The sequence below is a fragment of the Podarcis erhardii genome (genome assembly GCF_964252035.2).
Source record: "Podarcis erhardii genome assembly, chromosome: 5".
NCBI classification, from domain to species: domain Eukaryota; kingdom Metazoa; phylum Chordata; class Lepidosauria; order Squamata; family Lacertidae; genus Podarcis; species Podarcis erhardii.
The window spans coordinates 35,041,774-35,059,385 of NC_138509.1; the positions used below are offsets into that span (position 1 = coordinate 35,041,774).

Below are 17,612 nucleotides of genomic sequence, written 5' to 3' on the forward strand. Positions count from 1 at the left end.
ATGGTATTCTGGGAAGGGTCCGACCAAAAAAAAAATGCATAAGGGGCTGTATTGCAGTCACTTTCCTACATGCAGCCTGCCTCAGCCTTCTTAAGCCAAAAGGGTGTTTCCCCAAATGCTTTGCTGTGGCAACAGCTCCAAAACAAAAACAGTTGAATTGTACAGCCATGAATAATTTGCAATATTCAACAGCAACAGTTTCAGTTCTTCCCCGAAATGAATCATAACATAATACTTTCAAGTCAGTCATTTCCATGTCAGTATCCGTTGCCATAGTGGCAGACAAATGCCACCTTTATTACCTTACCCAAAACCTTATGATGAAGCAGTGTGCTTTTACAAATACACCTTCTAAAGTTGCATCAAAAACACTGAGCAAGTCTCCACACAAGCTAATAAATATGCTCATTTTGAGAAAGGTTTGTTAAGGTGCATGTTAATCAATAAATCCCAAGAGATAGATGTGTTTTCCTCTGCTGTCCTTGGCAATTATCCAAGTTCTTAAAAAACACATGAAAAAACCTCCAGAAAGAGTTGTGATCATTTTCCAAGACAACTCAAGGCTTAGAAAATGTGTTCCTCCATGCACAACAGATCTTGCATCTTCTAAAACAACTTTCCTGCTGGGCCCTCCAAACACCCCACCTTCCAACTGGTTACTGGCATGTAGAAATGGGAGCACCTCTTCATCACTCTAGTGTTTTGCTATACTGTATACTAAGGAGAAAGGGTGTCATAGTTCATACATATCAAGGGCATTTGTGCCAGTGTGCTGGAAATGGAGGAAGGGGATAGATCTTCCTTCCCTATATATCACCAGGGTGGGGAGGGGAGAGAGAGAAAGGTAGGCAGGGAATTTAATCTGAGACTGAAATGAACCAGAGAACTTGTAAGGCTCACCTCCACCATCAGGTAGGCTTTTTTAGGAGCCATCCAAGTTATTCTCAAAGTTTTTGACCTGGGAGAACTTTGCCAGCAATCTCCAGTGATTTCCTTGAAACTTGGTAGTCCAAGTGCCATCAAATCTTTCTGTTAACCAACAACTTAACTGCAGGCTTAGCCACATTATTTATTTATTAAAAGTACATCCTGCCCTTCCAACAGCATGCTCACAGACAGCTTAGCAAAACTGTGAAAAGGAATTACACAGACGAATATCAAATTAATAAAATTCACAATATCTACTTCTTCAAGAAGGGATGACAAACTGAAGGCTATTCCTCTCCTATTAGCAATTGGTAGACCTGTAGCTACACCAGGTATTGAGAGCTTTATTGATTTGAGTACTCCTGGAACTGAAAAATGTGGTTTTCAACAAGGGTGAAGAGATGATCACACTATGGATAGTGGCAGTTAAAGAAAGCAAACATATATATATCACATGTTATGGGGCAGTGGTTTGCCAACTTTGTTGTATTGCAGAACACACTGCTAGTTCTTTGGGTTCTCAGCACATTTTTCAGCTCCAGGAGTACTCCAAACAATAGGAATCAAAAGTAAATAAATGTTAACAGCATAGGATCAAAACAATTGGTGTGAGCCGCAGATCTTACAAGCTTTACGACAATGCTGAAGTGAAGAACTAAATCAAATTCAGTGTTGCCTGTGGTACCCAAGGGTCATCTAGTCCAGCCCCCTGACATGCAGGAATCTCGACTCAAATATCCATGACAGGTGGCTTAAAAACCTCCATGGAACGCAAGTCTACCACCTCCCTAGGGAGACTCAGAATCTGAGCATCTGAGAACTTCCTAGCCAGGGAACTGAAAAACAGTAATTGGCATCAAAACACAGTTTGCCCTCTTTTTCACTATGTTGAGCAGAATACCCCCCAAAAAGTTACAAAACTGAGTTAGAACATGGTATGTACTAAGCAAGTGTAATCCAGAGTGTTATTATAAATAAAAATTACTAATGAGGATCAGGATTGGGTATTGCTCAGGCTCAGTATGCCCAAAGCTAAACATGAGGTTCATGAGCTTGAAGGTGTCCCTTGGAAACCCAGGTCCCAAGCCATTCAGAACTTCATTGCTTACTGCATGCACTTTGAATTATTCCTGAGATAGACTAGAGGCCTTTGATCTGCAATTAACTTGGCTTATGGGTTTCAACAGAACTTCATTGTGATTAACTTCCACTGGATCAGAACCAAAGTCAATTTCCGTAAATTCACTACTGTTGCTAGCACCAAATCATAAAGGTCAATAACCAGTTCCATCTTCACCAACAGAAAGGTGAGAGAAGATGTGATCTTATGAAAGAGTCCAAATTTCTAAACACTGGCCACAATCCAGAGCACATGCTGGACTTTCTCCCTGCCAGCTGTGAAAGAGAAAGAACCTGATGTACTCAGAGCTGTTTATCATAGGTGTCACTGGAAGTCCTATAATCTGAGGCATTGCTCTGAACTACTGATGTGCAAGATAAATTTGTTAATAAACTAGTAGTACTTATCAACATGCCAGTAGCAACAAGAGCTTGGGCTCTTTTTTTGTGGAAAGAAGAGCTCATTTTGTTTAGCATGACTTTCCTGGAATGACTTGCTACTCCAAGCAGTTCAATAATCCAGTAAGTCTGTGCTTACCAGGAATGAGATAGATAGCATAGGCTAGTTTACATGATGTGGTTTGACGGGAGAAATCCAATTATTTTTTCAAAGGCTTAAGTAACCAAGTTGCAACACTATTACCAGTTCAGTGGAAAACTCATAGTGAAAATGCATCTACATCACAAATACTATACCCTGTCCAGTTAAAATTACTCTGCTTTCAACAGAATAAATTCTACGCTCTGTCAGTATTGCTACACTTTTAATACAGCACATGTCCAGAAACAGGTTTCATTACATTGGCCCATTTATTAGGTTCAAAACAGCATGCAATGGAGTTTTTATTTACTTTGTGATTACACTGTCTTTGCAACTTACTACTGTCATGTCCTCTTTGCAACTCTTGAACTGCCAGGATTTCAACAGAAACTGAAAGGGCACTTTATGAACTGTAATATATAACAAGTCAAGAACTGGATGTTACTCTGAACGAGACTGCAATGTTCACTGGGAAATTATATGCAATACTATCAAGAGAATAGCAGCAAGCAATAATACAGTTGTACCTTGCATCCTGAACGCCTTGCAAGTTGAACGTTTTGGCTCCCAAACGCAACAAACCTGGAAGTGAGTTTTCCAGTTTGCTAACGTTCTTTGGAACCCAAACATCCGACAGGGCTTCCACGACTTCCAATTGGCCGCAGGAGTTTCCTGTAGCCAATCGGAAGCTGTGCCTTGGTTTCTGAACGTTCTGGACTTCCAGAATGGATTCCGTTCAACTTCCGAGGTAAAACTGTACACCGAGTATGAACAATTACCATCATACCCACTTCACCACTGTTTAACTCACTAGTGGAATTCTAAAATTGTGAAATTGGCAAAGGGTCCCAAAAAGGCACAATGCACCATTTAAAATTGGAGGGTGGTATGAGAGGCTGGGGTCAGGAACTTATCTTAATAGAAACTGCACAGGCAGGGGTGTGGGAGGCAAACCTCCCTTTCTCCTAGAGAATGATCAATTCCTCAGTAAGTATGGCAAAAGAAAAATTCAAAAACATGGAGGGAAAGCTCCAATCCTTCAGGTAGCAAGGCCTGATTAATAGTTGCTAAAATAGGTTATATTATGGTTTATTTTTATGCTGCTTTTTGACCCCCCCCCGACCCCCCAAACAGTGAATATATTAATACAGAATAAATATGCAGTAAAAATACAACACATACAGTAAATCAAAACAATGTACGACAGCAACATCACAAAATACCTGTCAGCCACACTGGGTAGGAGTTTGTAAGCTGCATTCATGCTCTAACTACAGATACAGCTCCCCTGCATAACTTTCTCCCATAAACCAAGTTAACCCATATCCCTCCCACCCCATGCCTCAGCTGCCACAACCTCTCACCTAGAAGCAAGCCCATCTACAACAAATTGCCCAGGAAGAGTGCCCTCACTCTCATCATGCCACAAAAAATGGGAAACCCCTTTCGGTGTTTCACCCTTCAAGACCATCCCATTAGCGCTGGCCTGCCAGCACTAACCCACCACCAACAGAGGCTTTCCCATTGGAAGCCAGCTACGGTTGTGGCAAAATTCATGCTCTTTACTGGCAGGTCTAGCTAGCCAAACTTTCTGTTTCCACTGACAGGCTGCAACAGAAAAGGGCTGGGGAGGCTAAGGTTGCTATCCTAGCCTCCGAGCGAGCATCAGTCATGTTACGGCTACCCGCTTCCTCTCTGATCCAGTGGTGGCTTGACTCAAGAGGGAATGGAAATCTTCATCAACCAATAGATCTTGGGAAGAAGTAGGCTCCTACTGGATGAGAAGAGACACTACCCATTGTGGAGTGCTGTCTGGTACAAGCAGAAATTAATGTACACTGCAGATACCCTTTCTGACATAGGCTGTCTTACAAACCTAGGTACATGGAGGTCTAACCCTTCAAATAATTTCATATGGTATGCTCGGCTCTATGAATAAGTGACAGTTTTTCAAATATTTGGTTCATTGCACCCAACTGGCATATTCCTACACTAAAAAAAGAACCATTGTTACATTTATGTTAACACTCAATATTTTTCTTTCGCAGCAAGTATTATATCCCTGACTGCACAAGGAGACTTGTCTATTTATCAGAACCAGAATGCATCACTTATTCATCATAATCTTTTTTATTATGTACCTAAGGATACATTGTCTTTATTCTAGAGACACAGAAGAATAACTAGGACAAATTATTCCATATCAGTGACAAACTCTTTTTCCAACCTGCTCTAAACCTCTGGCTGGAGCTAGCAGGATCAACATTCATCATTTCTGAATTAAGTACACCAACTGAATTTGGGGTGGGTGAGGTGTTATTTTTTATTTGGTTTTTGTATTAATTTTCCGCTATACATTTTGTAGGGTCCATAGATGTGTAATTTTCTTCTACTTGTACCATTATCTGACAACTGATCTTGGAAGCTGTACTTGATGTTTTATTACAGTATTTTTAAAAGCAGATCTCAAAAAAATAATATCCTTATATTTATTCTCATAAGGCTAGGCAAGAAAGCATTTTTATTTTTTTTGCATGAACATCCTACAGTGCTCTCACAGTCATCATAGAATGAACTACTGAAGAAACCCTGTGGCAGACAAACAGCAATACAATCCCAAATGCACCATTACAAACTGGGGGGAAACCAAGCAAGGTGGTTTCTGCTGCATCTGGTCTAAAACTAATTCCTCTTCTCTTACCCTACATTTCCCCCCTCCCAATATTGCCTCAAGTATTTTTCTTAGATGTGTTAAAATATTCAGAACAGGAATATTCCTCCAAGCGAAACGCAAATTACTTATTTCTCAAACCCTTAATTAAAACGTGTTGTAAGAAAATCAGCATTTAAGTAAAGGGTGGGGGGACTGCATGAATAGCTCTGCCTCACAGCATGGGATGGGAACACATGGGAGTCTTGGCCCTTCCAAATCCAATCTGTGTACAGTGCAAGTTTGCATGGGGAGCACATAGAAAAACACACAAACCTCCTAGCAGAACAAATGACATTTTATCTGTGTAAAGTGATTGATTCAAAACGTTAATAAGCAAAGTTACAAGCATGGCGATCTCCTGGTGCTGTTGGAAACCAACACCCATCAGTCCCAGCCAGTGGCAAAGCTGCATGCTCCGGCAGCTGGGGCGGAGAGCAGGCGGGGACATGGCTGGCGCACATTCCAGGGGCGTTATGTGCATCCTGGGGGCGTGGCGCGCTGCCTGGCACGACGGGGGGGGGTGCCCGGCGCGTTCGGGGGCGGCCATGATGGAACCCCCCTCCCCCATGGTGCCAGGGGCGATGTTCTCCCCCTGCCTCCCCATTCCTCTGCCAGTGGTCCCAGCAATGCATAGGGATGATAGGAATTGTAGGCCACCGAGGCCAGAAAGGCATCACATTGATTACACTGATCTAGAGGGTAGGAACATTAAAATAAGAGGTGGAGGTCACACTGAAACATCCACACTTTGACTCCTTTACAGTTAATACATCTAAATTTGACTTAGTATATGAAAGAGCAGCTATATAATCTGTTACATCATGTGGGCAACAACACTGGAGAGAGCAGGGTGCTCATTGTTAATGAAACCTCTTTCAGCAATGGGCTTTCATTAAGATCCAAAATTCCCATTTTGCTCAGTTGTTATACATGTTGTCAGTTTTTTGGTCTTCTGAAATTACGCTTTTTTGTGCTCCAACTATAACCACAAAGGGATTGTCTGCAGTTGTTGGTTTTTAGTCTTTTTAAACTATTTGTATATTTATGTGTTGCCCAATTAATTCAAGGGCAGCTTTTAAGTAATCAAAATATTTTAAATTTAATTTAATTAACTGACTGATCAGTGAAAAGCTTTACAGGAGTAGAAAATGCACACTTGCATAATAATAGCTAAGCAATTTAACAATAGCAAGCAAAAAAGAAAAAGAAAAACAAGTTGTGAATAAGTATAATAGAAGGGCTGACAAAACCACAAATCCCCCTTCAGCCAGGCAACTCACTAGGGGGCCTTGGGCCAGTCACTATTTTTCAGCCTAATCTGCCTAACAAAATGGGGGGGGGGCAGAGAATACTATTGATGCTGCCTTGAGCGTCTTCAAAGGAAGGTATAAATGCAGCAAACAAATTTGTAATTTTTAATCACTTTTTTCCCAAAGGCTATGCAAATTAAGAAAAAAATACATTAACAACATAGGTGAAAAGCACCTTAAGAAATCACTCATTACACGGACTGTCCCAGAATAACCATTGACATAGTTTCAGATAAGTGCATTCTATTTTCTAAATTGAACAAACTCAACAGAATAGTGGGAATTTACCATCATAATGCAATTTTCCATGTGAGATTAATCTTCTTCTTAGCTTCAAACGTCTCTTTCTAGAAAGAGAGAAAGAGAGAGAGAGAGAGAGAGAGAGAGAGATATTGAGTAAGCCTATAGTTCTTTTTTAATATTTCAGATAATTATAGCTTTCAGAGTGAATGCATTCCCCATTGCTTAGTTTCTCATTCTTGAACACTGGATACACAAAAGGGGGTTATCATCATTACCTATCCCATACACACAATACTTTTGCTGCAGCTTGGCTTCCCAAACTACGCATGTGAAACAACACTCAAGGGTGTGTGCATTCTTCCCTGCTGGCAGCTTATCTTTGTGTAAAAAAACAAACAAACAAAAAACCTCCTGAAGGGGTCCTAGATTCAGGCAAGATATTGCTCAAATATTCTCAAACTATTATTTCTCCCATGGCTTGTGCACTGTAACCAACCATATTAATTACATACATTAACAGGCTAAAGCATTATTTTTCTTTATGGCCAGCAGTTTTCTTTGCCAGGTTTTTCTGATGCTGAAAGCATGGGCATAGGGAAGAGGGGGTAGCTGCCCCCCATTCAGGTAAATAAATAAAAATGCTTAACTAACTGGCCAATTGCATCACAGATAACTCGGTTCTGCCCACCAAAACATAAAGCCTGCCTCTCCCCCCCCCCCCAATTAAATCCTGGCTACGCCAATGCACTTAAGTACCAGATTTAGTTACACTTTAACTAGGAATAACTTAGAAATTTTACTTATGATGCCTACAACACAGATGAAATCCAGTGTAACTTTGGATTTTGCCCTCAAATGAAGCATCGTCAATGTGTTTTATAGCCATAATTTTACTGTTATTTCTTACTGTGAATAATGACTTGGAAAGTATGTTGATAACCTCTAAAACAAACTAGTTCCCTCCGCCATCAAAAGCTGTGCAGTATGTGCAGTAGGAAACGGCAACGGATACTGATATTATGGGTAATGTTATTTTTGGTCTCAGAGCATAATTGATTGCTATGTTAGGGATCAGGAAGGATTTTCCACATTTTTCCGATCTGGTGGCTGACTCAGGCAAGAAAGGAAATGTTGACCTTTCTGTGCAGCATGAAGGATTGTTATATCCCTGCCTGAGTCACAGGAGAACCATTTTACTGTGCATACCTATCCTCCTAGCATCCAAAGCAATCAGTGCTTTATGCTAATGTGACAAGCCCAATTAACAGGAAACAAATAGTAAGCCAATGGTATTATCATGCTCAACAGAATGGGGCCCCCAACAGTCATTTGATTCAGCTGTACATAGAGAAACTGCTGTCCTTGCCACCATTACAAATCCACACCATGTTCCACAGAAAGATACAATATGAATTATTGGGAAATATAATGGAGAAAGTCCACATTTCATGGATTTAAATAAAAGACTGCAACTAGACATGTGTTCCTCTGGGAACACACCACTAGCTTCCATATTTTGGAGCAGTGGCATCTAATACCACATGTCCTATGAGTAGCGCAGGCATTAAGAACTCGCCTTTTCCATCTTGAGTTACATTAACAATGCAATTCTAATCATGTCTACTTAGAAGAAAATCCTACTGAATTCAACAGATAAGTGGGGTTAGCGCTTGAAGCCTAATCTATCTTCTTGACCGAGAGCTCTTGTATAATAAACCTAGCCAACCCAAGGAAATTTTGAAGTTAAATGTTAAAGAGTTAAATCTAACCCCTTTCAATGTTCAATCTACCCAATCCTAAAATCTGTGACCCAAGCTTTGGTACTGATTGTGAAGATTCTCTATCTAGGCCAAGTCCATTATGTAATTTCTGTAATCTTTCATACTAACCCTCATTAGCTTGGCACATTCTCCAGGGTATCTTGGGTCATGTGTTACATACTGTTCCCTTTTCCAGTTAATAAATTAAGGCACATACACACAAAAATCGTATAGACCATGCAACAGCACTCTGCCTATTTGTTGTGAATTGGGGATGGCTGAAGATCTCCAATTAGCTGATAGTAACGCCATCCTTATTCCAAAATCAGTGGTAATACCATTTCCTACTGCTCCTTCCCAGTTTAAGGCCCTATACAAAGAAAGCCAGTCTTCCTCCCTTATGTTGACCTCTACAGTCCTAATAGGAGTTGGCCATTCCCATCATGTACAGTGGTACCTCGGGTTAAGAACTTAATTCGTTCTGGAGGTCCGTTCTTAACCTGAAACTGTTCTTAACCTGAGGTACCACTCCCACTACTGCCGCACCGCCATGCAATTTCTGTTCTCATCCTGACGCAAAGTTCTTAACCCGAGGTACTATTTCTGGGTTAGTGGAATCTGTAACCTGAAGCATCTGTAACTCGAGGTACCACTGTATGCAGCATGGCAAAGCATCTTCACCCCGGTGCATCCGTCTCATGAAGGTAAGGCAGCTGGCAGTGGGTGGGTGGCGGGCCAAGTCGGCCTGGCCAGGTTGGGGGGTGGCGTGTGACATCATGCACACGCAATGCCCCACCCCCCAAAAAAAATGTTGGAGGGACCTCTGCATATATCTGTTTACACTTCCATGCTTGCAGCTGTCAAATAATCATAGAATAGTAGATTTGGAGGGGGGCCCAAGGGTCATCTAGTCCAACCCCCTGAAATGCAGGAATCTGACAGGTGGCCATCCAGCCTCTGCTTAAAAACCTTCAGTGAAGGAGAAACCACCACCTCTCATAGGAGTCTTTTCAACTGTCAAAGTTCTTCCTGTTTAGTCAGAATCTCCTTACTCGTAACTTGAATCCACTGGTCATCTTCACGTTTGATTAGCATTCCCTCAATACATTAATCCAAGTTGTTTATAAATATGTTGAACAACAGCAAGCCCAGGGTAGAATCCTGCAGCACCCCACCTGTCACCTTCCCCCCAGACTGATGAGGAGACGCTAGTGAGCACTTTCAGGCAAATTCTTTATTACCGTATTTTTCGGCCCGAGCTTCCCCCGACCCCAGCCCCCAGAACAGGCAGCTCTCCACAAGCCGTGGGAGAGCTGTGCAACTTTGTGCAGCCCTCCCACGGCTTGCAGAGAGCTGTGCGAAGCCCGAATCCTGGGGGGCGCTGAGCTCAGCGCGCCCCCAGGCTTCGGGGTGCAGGCAGCTCTCCACAAGCCGTGGGAGAGCTGCGCGAAGTCGTGCAGCTCTCCCACGGCTTGCGGAGAGCTTCCTGAAGCCTGGAGAGCGAGAGGGGTCAGTGCGGACCGACCCCTCTCGCTCTCCAGGCTTCAGCAAAAGCCTGCATTCACCCCATAGGACGCACACACATTTCCCCTTCATTTTGGGAGGGGAAAAAGTGCATCCTATAGGGCAAAAATTACAGTATTTTTTTTCCCCTCACCTGTACTGTGTTCCCTGTGTTTCCTGCAAGTATTTTGTTCTAGCTTTGCCTTTCTTAGCATTCCTCTCTCTTCTGTCAGTACAGTACAAGGTGAACTTTTCGTCACTGTTACAGTTAGTACATTGTTTCTGTCTAATCAAGCATCATCTCACTTTCTACAAGACCAAATAAGCTCACATTAACCTGCTATCCTCTGCATAAGAAATAATTCAAAATAGAAAGCAATTCCCTTTCCTTACCAAAGGACTGCAAGTTTCCTTTTGCTATGATAGAAACCTATTTTAAAATATTTGCCATTTCCCTGCAACCATCAGGATGTAGCACAAGTAATTTAATATATTTGTATCTGTATATGAACTGAATAATTATTTGATTGCTATACTGTACTAAATATCAAAAAACTTCACCCAAAATATCAAGCTATAAAAGCCAGCAAATGGGGGGGGGGAGTAACCTGACATTTCTCTGGCAAACAATTATGTCGAAATTCAAAGTAATCATCAGACAAAATATTAATATAAACATTATGAGTCACAGCGTTGGTCTGTGCGAACCTCGCGTATCTATCAGCCTGGGGGTCCTTGCAACAGGAATCTCACCTGCAATATCAACAGTTGGGAATATAGGTGTGGTGTTACCGCACAGGGAAATTAATCTGGTTCAAACAGGGTCAACATTTCCTTGCTTAAAACAAAGTACTTCACATGGAAATATAATTGTACCTGAAAGAATTATCCATGAAATATTCCAGAAGTAGGATTCTAGCTCAAATGTTTTGGGTTTTTTGTTTTTTTGTTTTTTACAGGAACTGTTGCCTAAACTATGGGAAGTGACAACTGTCAATTTAGCAAGTGAATGGCCTATTTAAAAGTGAATATAAAGGGGTGCAGGATGCGGGTGGTGCTGTGGGTTAAACCACAGAGCCTAGGACTTGTTGATCAGAAGGTCGGCGGTTCGAATCCCTGCGACGGGGTGAGCTCCCGTTGTTCAGTCCCTGCTCCTGCCAACCTAGCAGTTCAAAAGCACATCAAAGTGCAAGTAGATAAATAGGTACCGCTCTGGTGGGAAGGTAAATGGAGTTTCCGTGCGCTGCTCTGGTTCGCCAGAAGCGGCTTAGTCATGCTGGCCACATGACCCGGAAGCTGTACACTGGCTCCCTCAGCCAATAAAGCAAGATGAGCACCGCAACCCCAGAGTCGGTCACGACTGGACCTAATGGTCAGGGGTTACCTTACCTTTACCTTATAAAGGGGTGCAAAAGAAGTTTGTTTTTTTAAAAAAAAACCAATGAACCTGGGCTTCTCTTGTCAGGTTTCTAAGGAACAAGCCTTCATTTGGAATTCAAGACAAATATCGTTTTTAAAAACACATTTTAAATTACAACCTTCTAATAATAGAAATCAGTCACTACCGGTTATTTTGTAATTTGTGAAACATTAAACAGCAAATGAGAATTAGATAGTTTCATTTTCAGAGATTGGCAGGAAAGTCCAACACTGTTGCATTTGATTTCATAAAAGGAAATTTATCTAAAATGACAGGGCTAATAAAAAAGTTAAAAGGGAAAGCCAATGTATTCAATTCTCTCCAGAACACTGTGGGTGGATCCAACTAAGTTTTTGTATGAGTAGAATGAGGTTCGCTCGTGCAATGGGACTTCCACAGTCTCCCCCCCCCCCCAAAAAAAAATCTGCTCTGGAGGGCTGGGGGGAAACCCAGAATAGGTTCAGGGGGTTTGGGGCATGAATTTCCACTTTTATATTTTAACACTATACTGAATTGCACCTTTGGGGATTATATAATAATAATAATAATAATAATAATAATAATAATAATAATAATAATAATTTATTATTTGTACCCCGCCCATCTGGCTGGGTTTCCCCAGCCACTCTGGGCGGCTTCCATAAAAACCAGAAATACACTGATTAATCAAAAACACATTCAAAGAAGCTGAGCTGGAATGCATACCGTCACATGAAGGTTTGGTTTTCATTAGAAGCATGATAGGGAAGGGGTTAAGCCTCTCCTCCTGTGCACCGTGCTCTGGATGAATATTGCCTTCCCTGAACCTATGCTGAAGTTAGACAATATGTTAAATCATGTGGTTAGCAACCATGTAAGGGGATTTTGAAAAATACTAGGTACTAACTTTACGGATGCATCCTCTCTACAAGAAAAGTCCACAGTTTCAACACTTTGTAGTTCAGCAAAAGGGAAATTACAGAGGAACATGATCAACGTTCATAAAAACCTTGCAAGGGTGTAGAGTCTAGGCGAAGCTTCTTTTTCCACCCCTCCCTCAATATACTGAACCTCAGGCCAACCAATAAAGTCAAAAAGTGGGAGATTCAGAACAGACAAAATGGACTTCTTCGCATTGTGCAAAAACTATGAAATTAGGCAACACAAGATGTGGTGATGGCCACTACCCTGGAGGCTTCTAAAGGGGATTGGACAAACTCATATCAATGATACGATGGCTATCTGCTACCTCCAGGATCAGAATGTGCCACTTTTTATTTATTTGTTCCTTTATGATCAATTTTAATTAAGATTTTCCAACACACTATACAATAAGAAACTAACTAATCTAGAAAGAAATAATAGAGAACAATATATAAAAAAGGAAAGAAGGCAGGAGAGAGGGGGGAAACAAAATAGTAACAACCGCCATAATAGTACTGATTCTAATAAACACGAAGTTATATATTTATGTACATAGGTCTCTATCATCATTTAATCTTAATCTTCCATCTACATACAGAGTTTCCTCCTCCTAGCTCCCACCTGGGAGGCTTCCCCCCTTTCTCAACCTCATACCCGGAGAAAGACCATATACTTGAATACAACCCTGTCTTGCCTAAAGCCACCCAGAGAGTGCCAAGTCTTAAAATGGAGATGAGTACCCGTAGCTCAGCTGTGTGTTTTTAAACTAGAAGGGAACCCGCTGGATTTCATAGAATCATAGAATTGTAAAGTTGGAAGGGACCCTAAGAATCATGTAGTCCAATGCCTGGAATGCAGGAATATGCAGCTGTCCTGTACTTGCAACCTTGGCATTAATCAGCACCATGCTCTTATCAACTGAGCTACCAATCCTCATACTGCAGCCTTATGCAAACACAGTGTTGTAACTTAACCCCAGCAACAGTATAAGCACACCTGCTTGGCTGGAGATTATTGCTACTTGGTCAGCCAGAAAAAGAGAAAAAATGTTTTACTAACATATCACATCTAGCCTATTGGATGCTAGAAACCCTTCATGTCAATTGGTGAAATTTTACACACATATATTTCTATGCTTCTTAACTATGAATCAGAACGGTGGTCCAGTATATGGGATGTTGGACTTTTATTGAGGACCCTGCACTCAGAAAGACTCACCGAATAATACTCAATAGGGCTGTTGTGAAGATTAATGTTGTATTACCCCTACCTGAGTTTTAGGTCCGCAGTCTCTTTGAATAAATTAACCCGAATCCATCCATTTATCAGCAACAAGAGAAGAGTAGGGATATAGATTTCTACATATGTGCAACTCTTAAGTGTTTGCTTTACTTTTTTTAGTCTTCCTTTATTTCTATGAGACAAAATAGCAGCTACGTTCTTGAAAATCACAGAAATGTCGAAGTTGAAGGGTTTTAAAAAAAGAGAGTCCTAATGCAAATGAGTTCCAATAATCAATTCTGTAGTGGAGAACAAAAAAAAAAAAGGTGAAAATATATGCATCCACTACTAAAACTATTCATACTATTGCAAATAATGATGTTCCTAAATGGAAAGAACACTGCTAATTGCGTGCTGTCTGAAACCAGAATTTGATAAATAAGTTCAATTATTTTCCCTTGTAAATCCTTAATGGCACCTTGTCTGGCACAGGATATTTATTCTTATTGAAGGTTTGCAAAACCTGGCAGGTGCTATGAGACTTCCTTTATCTAGGCAATAAATTGTTAAAGCTGGGAGAATATTTATTTGAAGCATGTATCATATTTACCGTGCAAGATGATCTAGAAGAAAGTAACAGTTTCTTGGGTTTTTTTAAAGCCAGGCAATGAAATAATGCCACTACAAAACATTCCCCAAAACGGAAACAGTTTTACTTCCAAAATGCACTTTCTCACTATGTTAGAAGTGGGTGTAATATCCCATGTTCAAATAGCCAATTTAACTTAGAATCTTAACAGTTGCCTTTGAGATAACATCATTCCTCAGTCTACATCTACTTTGCAGGCTCACCGTGAGGCTAAGATCCTGCTCTAAAACCCATGGGGAAAGGGTTAGATGCAAATCAATCAAAACCAATAAAATTCTTTAAGATCCCACTGATTTCAACACAACTCACTTTCAAAAAGAATGTGTAAACAACAGGTAAGTTCCAAAGAGCATCAATGGCCAACACTAGGGGCAGTCAATGTGATGTGCTCCAGATGATGTGGGACTACAACTGTCATCATCTCTGCTTATTGGTCATGCTGCCTTGGGCTGCTGAGAGCTGAAGTTCAACAACATCTGGAAAGCACCATGTTGACTAGACCTGACCAACACACACTAAAGGCATACTTCTGAGTAGACATGGACAAGATAACTGTACATCCCAATGAGTTAAATGGAGCTTAGTCACAGGTATAGTAGGATTACAGCCTTGGGTGGTTTGTTTTTACTTGATTAAATGAACTGCTGTAGCTAGCTTCTTATATTTATTGGAAGCTGCTCCAGAAGCTCCTATAATAGCCCACTGGGTGTAAGGACATTTGGCCGCCTTATCTCCCTCTGGACTCCGGCATAAGTAAATATGTACATAAGGGACTGAATGGCTATCAACATTTACATCCATTTAATACAAACAACATACATTGATGATCAGGTTTCACTGAGATAAAGAAGGGTGGGGAACCTGTGGCCCTCAGCTTAATTTAGGGAGGTGGGGGAGTCTGCAAGGAGAGATGGAGGGTGAATACTAAAACGAATGGAGCAGTGTGAAGAGAAAGGGGGAAAGCCCTATTCAAGCATGCAATTCAGACCTCACACAACAGCAATTTCTTCCTTCCAAGGTAACCCACTAGGGCAGGGGTCAGCAAACTTTTTCAACTGTCCCTCAGACCTTGTGGGGGACCGTGTCATGTGACAAAGACACATGAGAGCAGAAGCAGCAAAGCAGGCTGGGAAGTGCTGGGACTGCACAATCATTTGGGCCTACTAAGGTTATTCAGGCCTAACTGCTAACTGTTGAGTCACTCTGACATGTGACTTAGTAGCCAGTTTCTCTTTTGTGCTCTCTGTAAGATGTCAGTCAGAGTCAGTCTGTTTCAGTTGTGAACAGTCAGTATGTAATCTCAGTCAAACTGTTTGGAACCATGTTGTTTATGAAGTTTATTTTAATTCAGTAAAGCTTTTATTCTTTAAAACTCTGCATTATTAATTTACGCTGCGTGTCAGACAGGACTATATTTTGAAAAATAAATGAATGAATGAATTCCTATGCCCCACAAATAACCCAGATACGCATTTTAAATAAAAGCACACATTCTACTCATGTAAAAACACCAGGCAGGCCCCACAAATAACCCAGAGATGCATTCTAAATAAAAGGACACATTCTACTCATAATAATAATAATAATAATAATAATAATAATAATAATAATAATTTATTATTTGTACCCCGCCCATCTGGCTGGGTTTCCCCAGCCACTCTGGGCGGCTTCCAACAGAGATAAAAAATACACTAAAATGTCACATATTAAAAACTTCCCTGAACAGGGCTGCCTTCAGATGTCTTCTGAATGTCAGGTAGTTGTCCATCGCCTTGACATCCGATGGGAGGGCATTCCACAGGGCGGGCGCCACCACCGAGAAGGCCCTCTGCCTGGTTCCCTGCAACTTGGCCTCTCGCAGTGAGGGAACCACCAGAAGGCCCTCGGAGCTGGACCTCAGTGTCCGGGCAGAACGATGGGGGAGGAGCCGCTCCTTCAGATATACTGGACCGAGGCCATTTAGGGCTTTAAAGGTCAGCACCAACACTTTGAATTGTGCTCGGAAACGTACTGGGAGCCAATGTAGGTCTTTCAAGACCGGTGTTATATGGTCTCGGCGGCCGCTCCCAGTCACCAGTCTAGCTGTCGCATTCTGTATTAGTTGTAGTTTCCGGGTCACCTTCAAAGGTAGCCCCACGTAGAGCGCATTGCAGTAGTCCAAGCGGGAGATAACCAGAGCATGTACCACTCTGGCGAGACAGTCCGCAGGCAGATAGGGTCTCAGCCTACGTACCAGATGGAGCTGGTAAACAGCTGCCCTGGATACAGATTTGACCTGTGCCTCCATGGACAGCTGTGAGTCCAAAATGACTCCCAGGCTGCACACCTGGTCCTTCAGGGGCACAGTTACCCCATTCAGGACCAGGGAATCCTCCACACCTGCCCGCCTCCTGTCCCCCAAAAACAGTACTTCTGTCTTGTCAGGATTCAACCTCAATCTGTTAGCCGCCATCCATCCTCCAACCGCTTCCAGACACTCACACAGGACCTTTACCACCTTCACTGGTTCTGATTTAAAAGAGAGGTAGAGCTGGGTATCATCTGCATACTGATGAACACCCAGCCCAAACCTCCTGATGATCCCTCCCAGCGGCTGCATGTAGATGTTGAAAAGCATGGGGGAGAGGACAGAACCCTGAGGCATCCCACAAGTGAGCGGCCAGGGGTCTGAACACTCATCCCCCCCCCCACCACTTTCTGAACACGGCCCAGGAGGAAGGAGCGGAACCACTGTATGACAGTGCCCCCAGCTCCCAGCCCCTCAAGACGGTCCAGAAGGATGTCATGGTCGATGGTATCAAACGCCGCTGAGAGATCCAGCAGAACTAGGAAACAGCTCTCACCTTTGTCCCTAGCCCGCCGGAGATCATCAACCAGTGCAACCAAGGCAGTTTCAGTCCCATGATGAGGCCTGAATCCCGACTGGAAGGGATCCAAATGGTCCGCTTCTTCCAGGCGTGCCTGGAGTTGTTCAGCAACCACTCGCTCAATCACCTTGCCCAAGAATGTTTTTACTCATGTAAAAACATGCTGATTCCCAGACCGTCCGTGGGCCAGATTTAGAAGGTGATTGGGCCAGATCCAGCCCCCGGGCCTTAGTTTGCCTACCCATGCACTAGGATGAGAAGAAAGATTGTATGTGAGGGTGACAAAGGGTAGCCCTACCCACTTTTTGCTCCAGCCCCACCACCCACTGCTACTCAAATCCACCCTCTCCCAATCATTCATTTGGCAAAACAACATTAGGAAGCTATTAGGATCAGAAAGTCATCATTTATAGATAACTTAGACTAAATTAAAATT

At 42.2% G+C, this 17,612-nt stretch overlaps 1 protein-coding gene across 9 annotated transcripts in view; it reads right to left on the bottom strand.

Annotated features, from left to right (window-relative positions):
- SGMS1 (sphingomyelin synthase 1) overlaps nt 1-17,612 on the bottom strand; it is a 69,114-nt gene that overhangs the window by 31,223 nt on the left and 20,279 nt on the right. For 8 of the 9 annotated variants that reach the window (XM_081861913.1, XM_081861908.1, XM_081861914.1 and 5 more), the window contains exon 2: nt 6,899-6,957. The exons of the other annotated variant lie outside the window; for it this stretch is intronic. The gene's annotated coding sequence lies outside the window, so the exon portion shown is untranslated. The remainder of the gene's footprint in view (nt 1-6,898; nt 6,958-17,612) is intronic. 9 annotated transcript variants of the gene reach the window in all.